The sequence below is a fragment of the Balaenoptera physalus genome (assembly GCF_965194825.1).
Source record: "Balaenoptera physalus genome assembly, chromosome: 17".
Taxonomy (NCBI): domain Eukaryota; kingdom Metazoa; phylum Chordata; class Mammalia; order Artiodactyla; family Balaenopteridae; genus Balaenoptera; species Balaenoptera physalus.
Window position 1 is genome coordinate 71,214,350 of NC_138895.1, and position 12,138 is coordinate 71,226,487.

General features: G+C 37.9%; 1 protein-coding gene across 8 annotated transcripts in view; it reads left to right on the forward strand.

Moving 5' to 3' along the window:
• NSMCE2 (NSE2 (MMS21) homolog, SMC5-SMC6 complex SUMO ligase) overlaps positions 1 to 12,138 on the forward strand; it is a 221,492-nt gene that overhangs the window by 182,172 nt on the left and 27,182 nt on the right. The gene's annotated exons all lie outside the window — the stretch shown is intronic.

The window sequence follows — 12,138 nt, forward strand, 5'->3', positions numbered from 1 at the left end:
ACAAAATTTCATATTTCAGGGTATTGTTAAAGTCTTGCCTCAGTAGTGGAGCAAAAATTAACCATAGATTAAACACAGCTCTGGTCGCCCTGAACAAATCTCAAAAGCAAGATCCCAGAGGACAAAACTGTTTCCAGTTAATTTAACTGCATCCCAGAACAAAACTCAAGAATGTTTATTAGAAGACAAAAATAAATGTCACCCCACAATGCTTGGCATCCAGTCAAAAATTAGCAGGCAAGCCTAGTAGCAAAAAAAACAACCCATAATGAGGGGGAAAAAAATCAATCCATTGAAACTGATCCAGAAATAACATAGATATAAAAATAGGTAGGCAAGGGTATTAAAATAATTGTTATGACTGCATTCCATATGTTCAGAAGGCTAGAGGAAAGATTGCCCATATGAAGTAAGGAGATATTTTTTTTTACATCTTTTTAAAGACACAGATGGGATTAACAACAACACAGACATTGCAGAAGAAAAAACTAATGAACTGGATGACATAGCAATGAAAACTATCCAAAATCAAACATGCACACACACACACACACACACACACACACACACACACAGACTTTAAAAAAGTGAAAAAGGCACCAGTGAACTATGGGAAAATTTCAAGGAGTCATATATATGTGTCATTGAGGTTCCCAAATGAAAGGAGAGAGATAGGAAGACTAAAAAAATATTTAAAGAAATAATGACTGAAATTTTTCCAAATTTGTTGAATGCTATAAACTCATAGATCCAAATTCAACAAACCCCGAGCACAAGAATACATGAAAGAAACTACACCAAGGCATATTGTAATCAAATTGCTTAAAACAAGTGATAAAGAGAAAAATCTTAAAAGCAACAAGAGCAGGAAAGGATGCATTACATACAAAACAACAAATATAAAGATGACAGCACATTTCTCATTAAAAAAAAAAATACAAGCTAAAAAACAGTGGAGCAAAATATTTAAAGTACTGCAAGGAAAAAGACTGTCAATCTAAAATTCTTAAAAATATCTTAAAATATCTTTAAAAAATGATGAGATAAAGACTTTTTCAGACACAAAATGTGAAAGAATTCATCAGCAGGGCCTGCATTACAAGAAATGTTAAAGGAAATCCTTCAAGGGAAAAGAAAATGATACCAAATGTAAAGCTGGTTCTACACAAAAAAAAGAGCACCATAAATGATAGCTATATAGGTATATATCAACATTTTTTTCCTTATTATTTTAACCTCTTTAATCATTAACTTTTTTTTAATAAATTTTTTTATTTTTATCTTTGGCTGCGTTGGGTCTTCATTGCTGCGTGCGGCCTTTCTCTAGTTGCGGTGAGAGGGGGCTACTCTTTGTTGCAGTACATGGGCCTCTCATTGCGGTGGCTTCTCTTGTCGTGGAGCCCAGGCTGTAGTTGTGCAGGCTTCAGTAGTTGTGGCACGCAGGCTCAGTTGTTGTGGCGCACGGGCTTAGTTGAGTTGAGTTGTACTCAGCTTAATCTGCAGCATGTGGGATCTTCCTGGACCAGGGCTCGAACCCATGTCCCCTGCATTGGCAAGCGGATTCTTAACCACTGTGCCACCAGGGAAGTCCCTAATCATTAACTTTTTAAAGCAGAAATAACAACAATGTTTATATCAGATGTAGAAATAAAATATAGAATATATGACAATAGCACAAAGGCCAGGAGGGGAGAAATGGAAGTATACTGTTTTAATTCTCTTATAATATAGATGGAGTAGTATAGTAGTATCATTTGAAGGTAGACTGTGATAAGTTAAAGATATGTACTATAAAGCAACCACTAAAATACCACAACAAAGGATTATAGCTAATAAGCCTACAAAGAAGATAAGGTGGAATCATAAGGAATACTCAATTAATCCAAAAGTTACTAGCACCCATCCCCCTCCCCCCCAAAAAAAAAAAGAAAAAGAGGAAAGAAGTAATAAAGAACGGATAGGACAAATAGAAAACAAATAGCAAGATGGTGGGTTTGAACTCAATCATATCAATACTCATTAAATATAAGTGGTCTAAGCATAGCAGTCAATAGACAGGGATTATCAGACTAGATATAGAAGTAGACTCCAACTATATGCTATCTATAAGAGACTCACTTTAAAAAAAAAAACAGAAAGAAAATCACTTTAAAGACACAAATAGACTAAAAGTAAAAGAATGGAAGCACATGCTGACACTAATCAAGAGAAAACTGATGTGACTATATTAATTAGAGAAAGTAGATTTCACAGCAAAGAATATTACCAGGGATAAAGAGAGTCATTTTATAATGTGAAACAGGTCAGTTCATCAAGAGGGCATACATTGATGCATCTAATAAAAAATCTTCAAAATTATTGAAACAAAAACTGATAGAACTGCAGGGAAAAATAGGTGAATTCGCAATTATAGTCAGAGATTTCACAACAACTGATTGGCAAGTACTCCAAAAATAGGTAAGGATACAGAAAACTATCACCAAACTTCACCTAATTGACATTTATAGAACTTTCCACCTAACAACAGCAGAATATACATTCTTTTCAAGTGCCTATGTGGTATTTACTAAAAGAGACCATGTCTCAATAAAATTAAAGGATTCAAGTTACAAAAGTATGTTCTCTGACCACCGTGGAATAAGTTAGAAATCAGTAACAGAAAGATATCTGGAAAGTTTCTAAATATTTGGAAACTAAATACTTCTAAATAACCTGTAGTCAAAGAGATCAAAGGGAAATTTAAAAGTATTTTGAAATGAAATATCAAAATATATGGAGTGCAGCTAAAGCAATAGAGAGAAATTTGTAGCATTAAACACCTGCTCATATTAGAAAAGAAGGAAGTTCTCAAATCAGTCACCTCAGTTTCCATGTTAAAAACTGGAAAAGAAGAACAAATGAAATCAAAGGTAAGCAGATGAAAGAAAAAATAAAGATCAGAGTGGAAATTAGTCAAATAGAAATTAGATAATCAGTAGAAAAACTCAGTGAAACTCAAAGCAGTTTGTTTGAGAAGATCGACACAATTGATATACCTCTAGCCAGACCAAGGAGGAAAAAACAAAGCGAAACAGAAAGATTATGTTAATTACTAGTATCTGGAATGAGAGATGTTACATCAACATAAGCATTACACGTATTAGAAGGATAAGTGAATATTATGAACAACTTTATGCCGATTAATCCAACACCACAGATGAAATGGACAAATTCATTTAAAGCCTCAAACTACCAAAGCTCACTTATGAAGAAATAGATAACTTAAATAGTGCTGCATCTATTACAGAAATTTAATTGCAGTTAAAAAAAAAAAATTTCCACAAAGAAAGCTCCAGGCCAAGATGGCTTCATGATGAATTTTACCAAATATTTAAGGAAGAAATAATACCAATTCTACACAAACTTTTACAGAAAATCAAAAAAGAAAATACTGGGACTTCCCTGGTGGCACAGTGGTTAAGAATCTTGCCTGCCAATGCAGGGGACATGGGTTCAAGCCCTGGTCCGGGAAGACCCCACATGCCGCGGAGCAACTAAGCCCGTGCACCACAACTACTGAGCCTGCACTCTAGAGCTCTCGAGCCACAACTACTGAGCCTGTGTGCCACAACTATTGAAGCCCGCGCACCTAGAGCCCGTGCTCCGCAACAAGAGAAGCCACCGCGTGAGAAACCCATGCACCGCAACGAAGAGTAGCCCCCGCTCACCGCAACTAGAGAAAGCCTGCGTGCAGCAACAAAGACCCAACACAGCCCCAAAAAATAAATAATTAATTAATTAATTAAAAAAAAAAAATACTACCCAATACATTCTTTGAGGTCAGCATTACCCAGATACCAAAAACAGTTATTACAAGAAAGCTACAAATCCAATGTTCCTCATAAACATAGATGCAAAAATTCTAAACAAATTTTTAGCAAATGGAATTCAAATATATATTTAAAAGATAATACATCATGACCAAATAGGATTTATTTCAGAAATGCAAATTTAGTTTAACATTTGAAAATTGATAAGTGTAATTTACCATATTAACGGATCAATAGATGCAGAAAAAGCATTTGACAAAATCCAATATTGATTCTTGATAAAAGCTCTCAGCAAACTAAGAATAGAAGGGACCTTCTTAAACCTAAGAATGGTGTTTATGAAAAACCTGTAGCTAAAATCATAGTTTGTGGTAAAAAAATAACTGAAAGCTTGTGCTCTCAGGAAACAAGCAAGGATGTCTACTCACCACTTCTATTCAGCATTGTACTGGGTATTCTAACAAGTGCAATAAAGTGAGAAAAAGCATAAAAAGCATCTAGATTGGAAAGAAAGTAGTAAAACTCTTTATTTGAAGATGACATGATCATCTGTGCAGGAGATCCAATGGAATCTCCAAAAAAGCTACTAGAACCAATAAGTGAGTTTAGCAAATTTGCAGGATACAGGATCAATAAATAGAAATTATATTTCTAAATACCGGCAATAAACTATCAGAAATTGAAAATTATTAAATGCCATTTATAGTATCATCAAAAAATATGAAGTACCTATAAATGTATCTGACAAAAGTGTGCAAGAGCTGTACACTAAATACTACAAAAGACTGCCGAGAGAAGTCAAAGAAGACCTAAATAAATGGAGAGATACACCATGTAAATGAGCTGGAAAACTCAATTTACTTAAGAAGTCGTTTCTCACCAAATTGATCTGTTGATTCAAGCAACCCCAATCAAAATCCCAAGGGTTTTTTTTTTTTGGGGGGGGGGAGGAGGGAGAGGGCGTGGATATTGACAAGCTTGTTCTGAAATTCATTTGGAAATGCGAAGGACCTAGAGCAGCCAAAATAACTTGGAAAATGAGGAACAAAGTTAGAGAAGTTATTCTGTCTGACTTCAAGACTTTTAAAGCTATAGTAATCAAGAAAATGTAGTAAGATAGACACAGTTAAACAAATTAATGGAACAGAATAGGGTCCAGAAGTAGACCCATATACAAGCAACCAATTAATTCTCCACAAACATGTAAAAACAATTCAGTGAAGAAAGGATAGTCTTTTTCAACAAGTGGTCCTATAGCAATTGACTATCCATATGTTTAAAAAAAAAACTTTGAAAAGATATTGAAATGGACAGAAAGTATTGAAGTGAACAGACACTTAAAATATGCTGGTGACAAGTAAGTACATGTAAAGTCTCTTTAGTCATTAGGGAAATACAGATTAAAATCATAATGAGATACCACCACAAACCTATTAGGATGGCTAAAATTTAAAAACAAAACAAGACACAACTGACCAAGTGGTAGCAAGGATATGGAGTATGTCAGTCTCTTACACAGCTGGTGGGACTGTAAAATGATACAACCACTTTGGAAAACAATTCAACAGTTTAGTTAATGTATACCTACCATATGATCCAGCCATCCCATTCCTAGGTATTATACAAAAGCATTGGAAACACATGTCCATACAAAGACTTCTAGTACACAGATGTTCATAACAGCTTTATTTGTAGTCATTCAAAACTGGAAACAATCTAAATGTCCATCAACTGATGAATGGACAAACATTCTATGGTATATCCATAGAATGTAAGACTGCTCAGCAAAAAAGCAGGAACAAACTTTTGATATATGCAGCAAGGAGCCAGGAAAAAAAAAAGCGCATACTATATGATTCTTTATATAAAATTCTTTGCAGTGCAAATTGATCTAAAGTGGCAGAAAATGGATCAGCTGTTGCCTGGGAGTGGGGAGTGGGAAGGGGTGGAAGGAAGGGATAACCCTGGGCAAAAGGAAATTTGGGGAATGATTGATTCACTATCTTGATTGTGGTGATGGTTTCACGGATACATACCTATGTCAAACTTAACAAATTATACACTTTAAATATTAGTTCGTTGCATGTCAGTTATACCTCAGTAAAAGAGGGGGACAGGAAGCTGCTTAAATGTTATTTATTAGGGGACTCATTAAGTGAATTCTAGATACCTATAAAATAAAATATTAAGCAGCTATTTTTAAAAATGAAGTCAACTTGTGTGTGCCAATATGAAATGATCCCCCAAACATATTATTAGATGTAAAAATCAAGGTGCAAAACAATATATATTAACATAAGTTCTCTTTTGAATGAACAGTAGACGTGTGTGTGTGTGTGTGTGTGTGTGTGTGTGTAAGGGATTTCTTGAAGTATACATAAAAACCTAACAGTAGTTATTTCTGAGGATTGGAATTGTGGGCTGTGGACAGGGAGGGAGTCTTTTACTTCTCATTTTATTCACTTCTGTTGAGTTTTTAACCATATGCATGCATAATTTTTTAAAATAAGTCTAAAAAGAAAACTCTGGTTTAAAAGAGCGAAAGAGAAAGGAAAGGGAAAAACAAAAATTGGGAATTATTGATTAAAATATAATCACCAAATGAATATAATTACCAACTGAAAAATACTTGTTTTTTATTCCTTAGAACCATTACAGAATGTTGCCTTTAAAGGAGACTTTAAAGATTATTCCGGGTTAAGAAATTGATTTTGTGGGTTTGTCCGAAATAAATATTTTATGCCTCATTTCTTGGTCAAGTTGAAGCGAGAGAGTATTATTTTTCAAAAGGCCCTTTACATTGAGCTAAAAAACAAACGTCTTAGTATTGTGTGCGAGGGACAGCTATATTACAAGAAAGCAGGTGCAGAAGTAAGGAGGTTGGGGGTATTTTTTATACAAGTATTGGGCACAGAATGTCCAGAAATAAAAGGTGTTGAAAGTAATATTTCTTTAGGAATATTATAGATTGGAACGTTTGACCTGAAGGACTCATTTCTCCAGTATGGATAAGTAACCACGAAATATATGTATATAATTGTCAAAGGATTTAAAGGCAAAACTGTATTAGGTAACTAATTATCATAGGGATTATTACAAATGGGTTTAACAAAGGTTCTCAGCATCTCTAAATGTGTCTGAATGGATTATAAATGGGTAATCTGGGAACTCCCTTTGAATCTTTTGAGATTAGTATGTATTAAAGAGCTCCTCCTCAATAAAAGATTGCCGTATTTGTGACATGTTCTAATTATGGGTGAGGTTTTCCAGCACAAGGAAATACATTTTTAAAAACTGCTTTAGTGAAACTAACTTTTAAGGAAATAGCACTGGTCATTTTTTCAAGTTTGTTAGTCACTTTTAAGAGGCAGGCATCCCCCAAAGACCCTTCACTGGCCCTTTTCTACAGATTCTTTTGATCTTTTTAAAAATTCTCACATTGAAATTGACTGTCAGAATCATGTCTGCAAGTAGCATGTTCTAAACCCAATGGTAGAGACCTTCGTGATGCATCTGTCTTTACAAGTGATTCCTAAACTGTTTATAAGATCATGCATTAATGCAAGGGTGAAGTGGAGCTAAGTATAATAATGATATTCCCCATTTAAAGATCAATTTCCATGCCTGTCACATCAGCTTCTAGTGAAAAGAAAATAAAGTAAACGTGTATAAAAGCACATGGAGAGCTATGAACCTGTGAATGACTGAGCACCTCGAGAGCCGGGACTGGGTTCTGTGCCCGGCAAAGGGGTATCTTGACGCACATATTCCTTGGAGAAATTCGGGATGCTGAGCCCTGTTGGTTTGGGAACTTGATTAGCTGCCAGGCCAGAAGTGGTGATGAGTAGTTCTCTCCTGAAAGCCCAACTCAGGGATTTTCAAAATGTGGTCTTGAGGATCGTCCGTATGATTCAGAGGCTGCTGCACAGGATCTCAACCTTGCTGTTTGTTTTCTGGCGTGAATCAGTGATAGGATATCCATCATCACTGTTTCATCAGCAACAGTATCAGTCTTTCCATTAATTCCAGTCAGTTGGGTTTCCATTTTCTTGTGGTTTTCCTCTTTCTTTTTAGTGGCGGGGGAGTTACAGTCTTCAAATGTTATAGTTAGAAATAATATTCCAGGGCATCTAGTTCTAACGCTGTCATAGATGAGGAAATGTCTGGTTACTGCGTCAGCAGGACCTGAAGTCCGATCTCCTGACCCCAGTTCAGTGCCTTCTCTGCTACCTATGTCGTGCCTGTCCCCTCAGACAAACAGTCTGCAGGCCAAAGAAAAGTGAAGAGCATTGTTCAGACTCACCCAGGATCGAGCTGTGAGCTTAGATGCAGAGAAAACCACTCTTGAATCATGTTGCAGCATCAAGGATGTTCTCAGTAACATCGCCACCTGGGAGACCAAGTCTGAAGTGTAGCAAGACCAGGCTGACCTCAGTCCACATCAGGGCATCCTTTCTTAATAGGTTCTCTCGGTGAGACAATAAAGATGTTCTTGGAAGTGTTTGAAAACCCAGCGCAGCCTTGCTGTTGCACCCCGCGTTTGTTCAGCCCCGGGAACTGCAGTAGCTCAGCACTGCAGGAACCCTAGGCTGTGAGCAGGGCTATTCAGCTTGGCTCTTCCTTCAAAGCTGCCACAACCCCTTTGAATTGCCATTGTCTTTTAATATCCTGTTTCCTTTCTTTTTAGTTAACAAGAACATTTCCTTTTGAACAAATACTGTGCTTTGTTTAGTTTGGAGTTAGGTGTTTATGTGGATTTCCACTTGGAATCCACATCAACCTTTGATTATAGACAACTTCATTGCCAGATGATCTTATTCTCCAGCAGCGCACCTGTCCGGCTTGTTCCAATACCACTGGACAAGCTCAGAGTCTGGAGGCCCTTCCTTATCTTGTGACCCCATCACAGTATAGAGAGTGGTAACGAGTGTGGCCTCTTGGACCAGAATTAGCGGTGGGACATTGGGCAACTTTACCGCTCTGTGCCTCAGTTTCCTTGTCTGTAAAATGGGTATATTTGTAACCAGCCTCATAGAGTTGTAGTGAGACACATGATGAATTGGGTTAATTCACACAGAGTGTTCACTTAGCACAGGGCATGGAACTCAGTGAACACTCAATAAAATGATGGGGGGTAGAGGTAGTGATGGTGGTGATATTAGTAGTAAGAATGGTCATCATTAGCACTTCTCTCCAGACCCCTACAAAAGAACCACCGTTACCTAAACTGTTGACTTTGGGGCCAGTGAGGTTAGGAGTTAGTCAAAAGTGGGTAAGCTGAACCGGGAGGAATGATGACGTAGGAACAGGAGTGGATGGGTTGCTTTAAGGATTTGGAGCATGTAGCTTTCAGAGGGGTGGAAATAAAGCTGCTCTCTTGCTAGGGAAAAGCAGAACTCGTTCTGTGACCCACCATGAGAAGTATGGCAATCTGCTCCACTGCCCTTTTGATAATCTCCAACCTCGGGAAAGAAAGCTAGTCTCAGAGGAACACAGATCTGCTCCAGAGGTTTGAGTACTTCACGGACCAGTGATAAGCTGGCACCTGGAGGACTCTAGATTTAATTCCACATCTAATGACATTCATTTCTTCAGCCTTGAATGTATACTAGGTGCTAAAGAAAACAGTTTAGATCTAACCCTTTAGAGTTTCACATCCCAACAAGAAGGGACAGTCCACATGGGAAGCCTGCGGGTCTGGGATTTGGATGAGCGGTGGGCGTCCTGACACTGGCTCTGAAGAGCATGAGGCCTTGAGCGCTCACCTCTCTCCAGGTCCCATCTGTAAAGTGCGGGGTTTGAACTAGATGACCACAGGCTCCTTTCAGTTTTAATGTAATACTGAGTCCACTAAAAGAGAAACCCAAACCTTGTTCCCTTTATGTGTTCAGTCTTTGAGTTTGTGCTGACACTCTCAAAGAGGTGGTAAAATGTCTTATATATAAAGGAAGAAAGGTTTCTCATAATTTTGAACAAGTCATTAGGCTTCTATGACTGTTTCCTCACCTGTAAAAGGGTTATCAGTACCCAGGGCTCTCCCTCATAGGGTGCCTGTGAACATGAGATAATAAAAAGATTGTAAAACGCTGTGTAAATGTCAAGAGCCGTGTAATGGGAAAGAGTAACCTCAAATAGGGTAGGAAAACAGCATGCGGAAGACGAAAACTATAAATTTTCTTCTTCCTGAAGTTTAAAAAATACGTATTTTCCGCTTTGCTTTTTAACAGAAAACAACTGAATGCTTTTTGTACACTTTTCTATGAATACTTTCTAATAGCACAGTTTGGGGGCCGACCTTCAAAAATCAGACCGTGTTCTAAGAAGTTACTTCAACAGAGTCCAAATTGGGTTTCAGAACCGAAATCCCCTTGGAAAGAATTTAAGACAGGCTTATTGTATTTTTTTTTTTGAAGTATACTTGGTGTACAATATTATGTAAGTTACAGGTGTACAATATAGTGATTCACAGTTTTTAAAGGTTATACTCCACTTATAGTTATTATAAAATATTGGCTATATTCCCCGTGTTGTACAGTATATCCTTGTAGCTTATTTTATCCACAATAGTTTTCATCCCGCACCCCTACCGTGCCCCTCCCCCTTCCCTCTCCCCACTGGTAACCACTAGTTTGTTACTGTATTTCAAATTCCAATCAATAATGAAGTTGCAGCCTACAGTCTGGTCCACCTCTTGCAATCACAGATTTATTTGCAGGGGTAAAATTTGGAAAGTTTAGAAAATGATGGAGGATGTCTGGTCTCTAGGGTGCTTCTTATAAGCTTCAGTCAGCTATGGCCTTTAGAAGGACAAATAATGTTCCCTAATTCATTTATTTGTCACCTTTCTCTAAAGAGATCAAAGCTGCTTTGTGGACTTAAATCTATTTAATTCTCACAACATCCCTGCCATGTAAGTAGCTCCTATCACCCTCACTCTGCTGATATGGAACCCACAGCCAGATATGAAAACTGCCTTTTCAAGGGCACTCACACCATCAAACCAACATCAAGAATGGGAGGTGGATTCAAATTTTCTGAATTATATTTATTATCTTCTTTCCATTTGTCCGAATTCCTCTAAGTGAAGCACATCTGAGAATTCCATAAAAGACATACTTCTGTCTCCAATTCATAGATTCCTAGAAACCTGGCAGATTTGCTGAGCTTTCCTATTCAGTGTTGGATATTCTAGAAATTTTGACCTAAAGCTTATTAGATATTAAGGTCATGTTTGTAGTATTACGTGGTTTATGGAGTCAAATCTACCTGGGTTTGGCTAGCTCTGTGAACTTCAGTTTTCAACAAAATGTGAATACTTGCATCAGAGTTGGTTCAGTGAAACGGAGAAATGTGTGTAAAATGCTTAGCGCGGGGCCTGGCACACATAGTAAGGCTTCAATAGATAAGAGCGCTCGGACTACAAAGCAAACCGATTCTTGGGTTCGTTCTTCCCTTGTTAATATAGACTTTCACTGAATCTTTAAGCTTTCGTCAAGCAGATCCAGATGTATTACAGGTTTTTGTTTTGAAAAGAAGCTTCTTAGGCTGCTGCAGCAAGCCTGTTGCCTTTACCCGTTCCTCTTCAGCCTTTCAGGCTGGTTACGCAGGACTCGCTGCACTTTAGCTTGGATTTCTATCAAAACAAGGTTACCTCTTTACTGACCCTGTGAGTCTCATGAACCAACATTTGATTTCAAAATTCTTTGGGTTTTCTTGCATGTGGTAAGCTCCCATGTAATATGCTTGGAAATAGTCCAGTTTGGGCTCTCCTCAAGAGACAAAGAGAAGGATTAGATGATCTAATGGGCCTTGGAACTTGGAAGAGACAAAGTTGTCTGAATGGAACGCTAAGCTGTGACTCCAGTGTCATAGGCATTTATAGCTGCCAGTGATCTTTGTTCCCATAGCGGGGCACATGCAGAAAATAAAGTGTACTGAGCCCCACTCCAGCTCCATGGAATAAGAATCTCCAAGAGTGGACCCGGGAGTCTAGATTTGTTTCTAATATTGTTTTCTTTGTGGTCCTGATACCCTTCCAGGCTTGAGAACCACTGCTCAAGGCCATTTTCCAGATGAGGAAAGTAAGGCCCCAAAACTGCCACCTCCAAGATCACACACATGGCCAATGGCAGAAGCCTGCCTGGAACTCAGGTCTCCCTCCCAGTCAGTCTAGGGTTTTTCCACTACTCACGCGGACCCCTGGGTCCACTGGTGACTCAGGAGGAGTGGATGGAGCTGTCTGCGTCTGTACTTTCTCATCTGTGTTACAGAGATAAAAACTCCTGACCTTACAGGGCCACTGGGAGGTTAAATTAGTTAAAGGGTATTC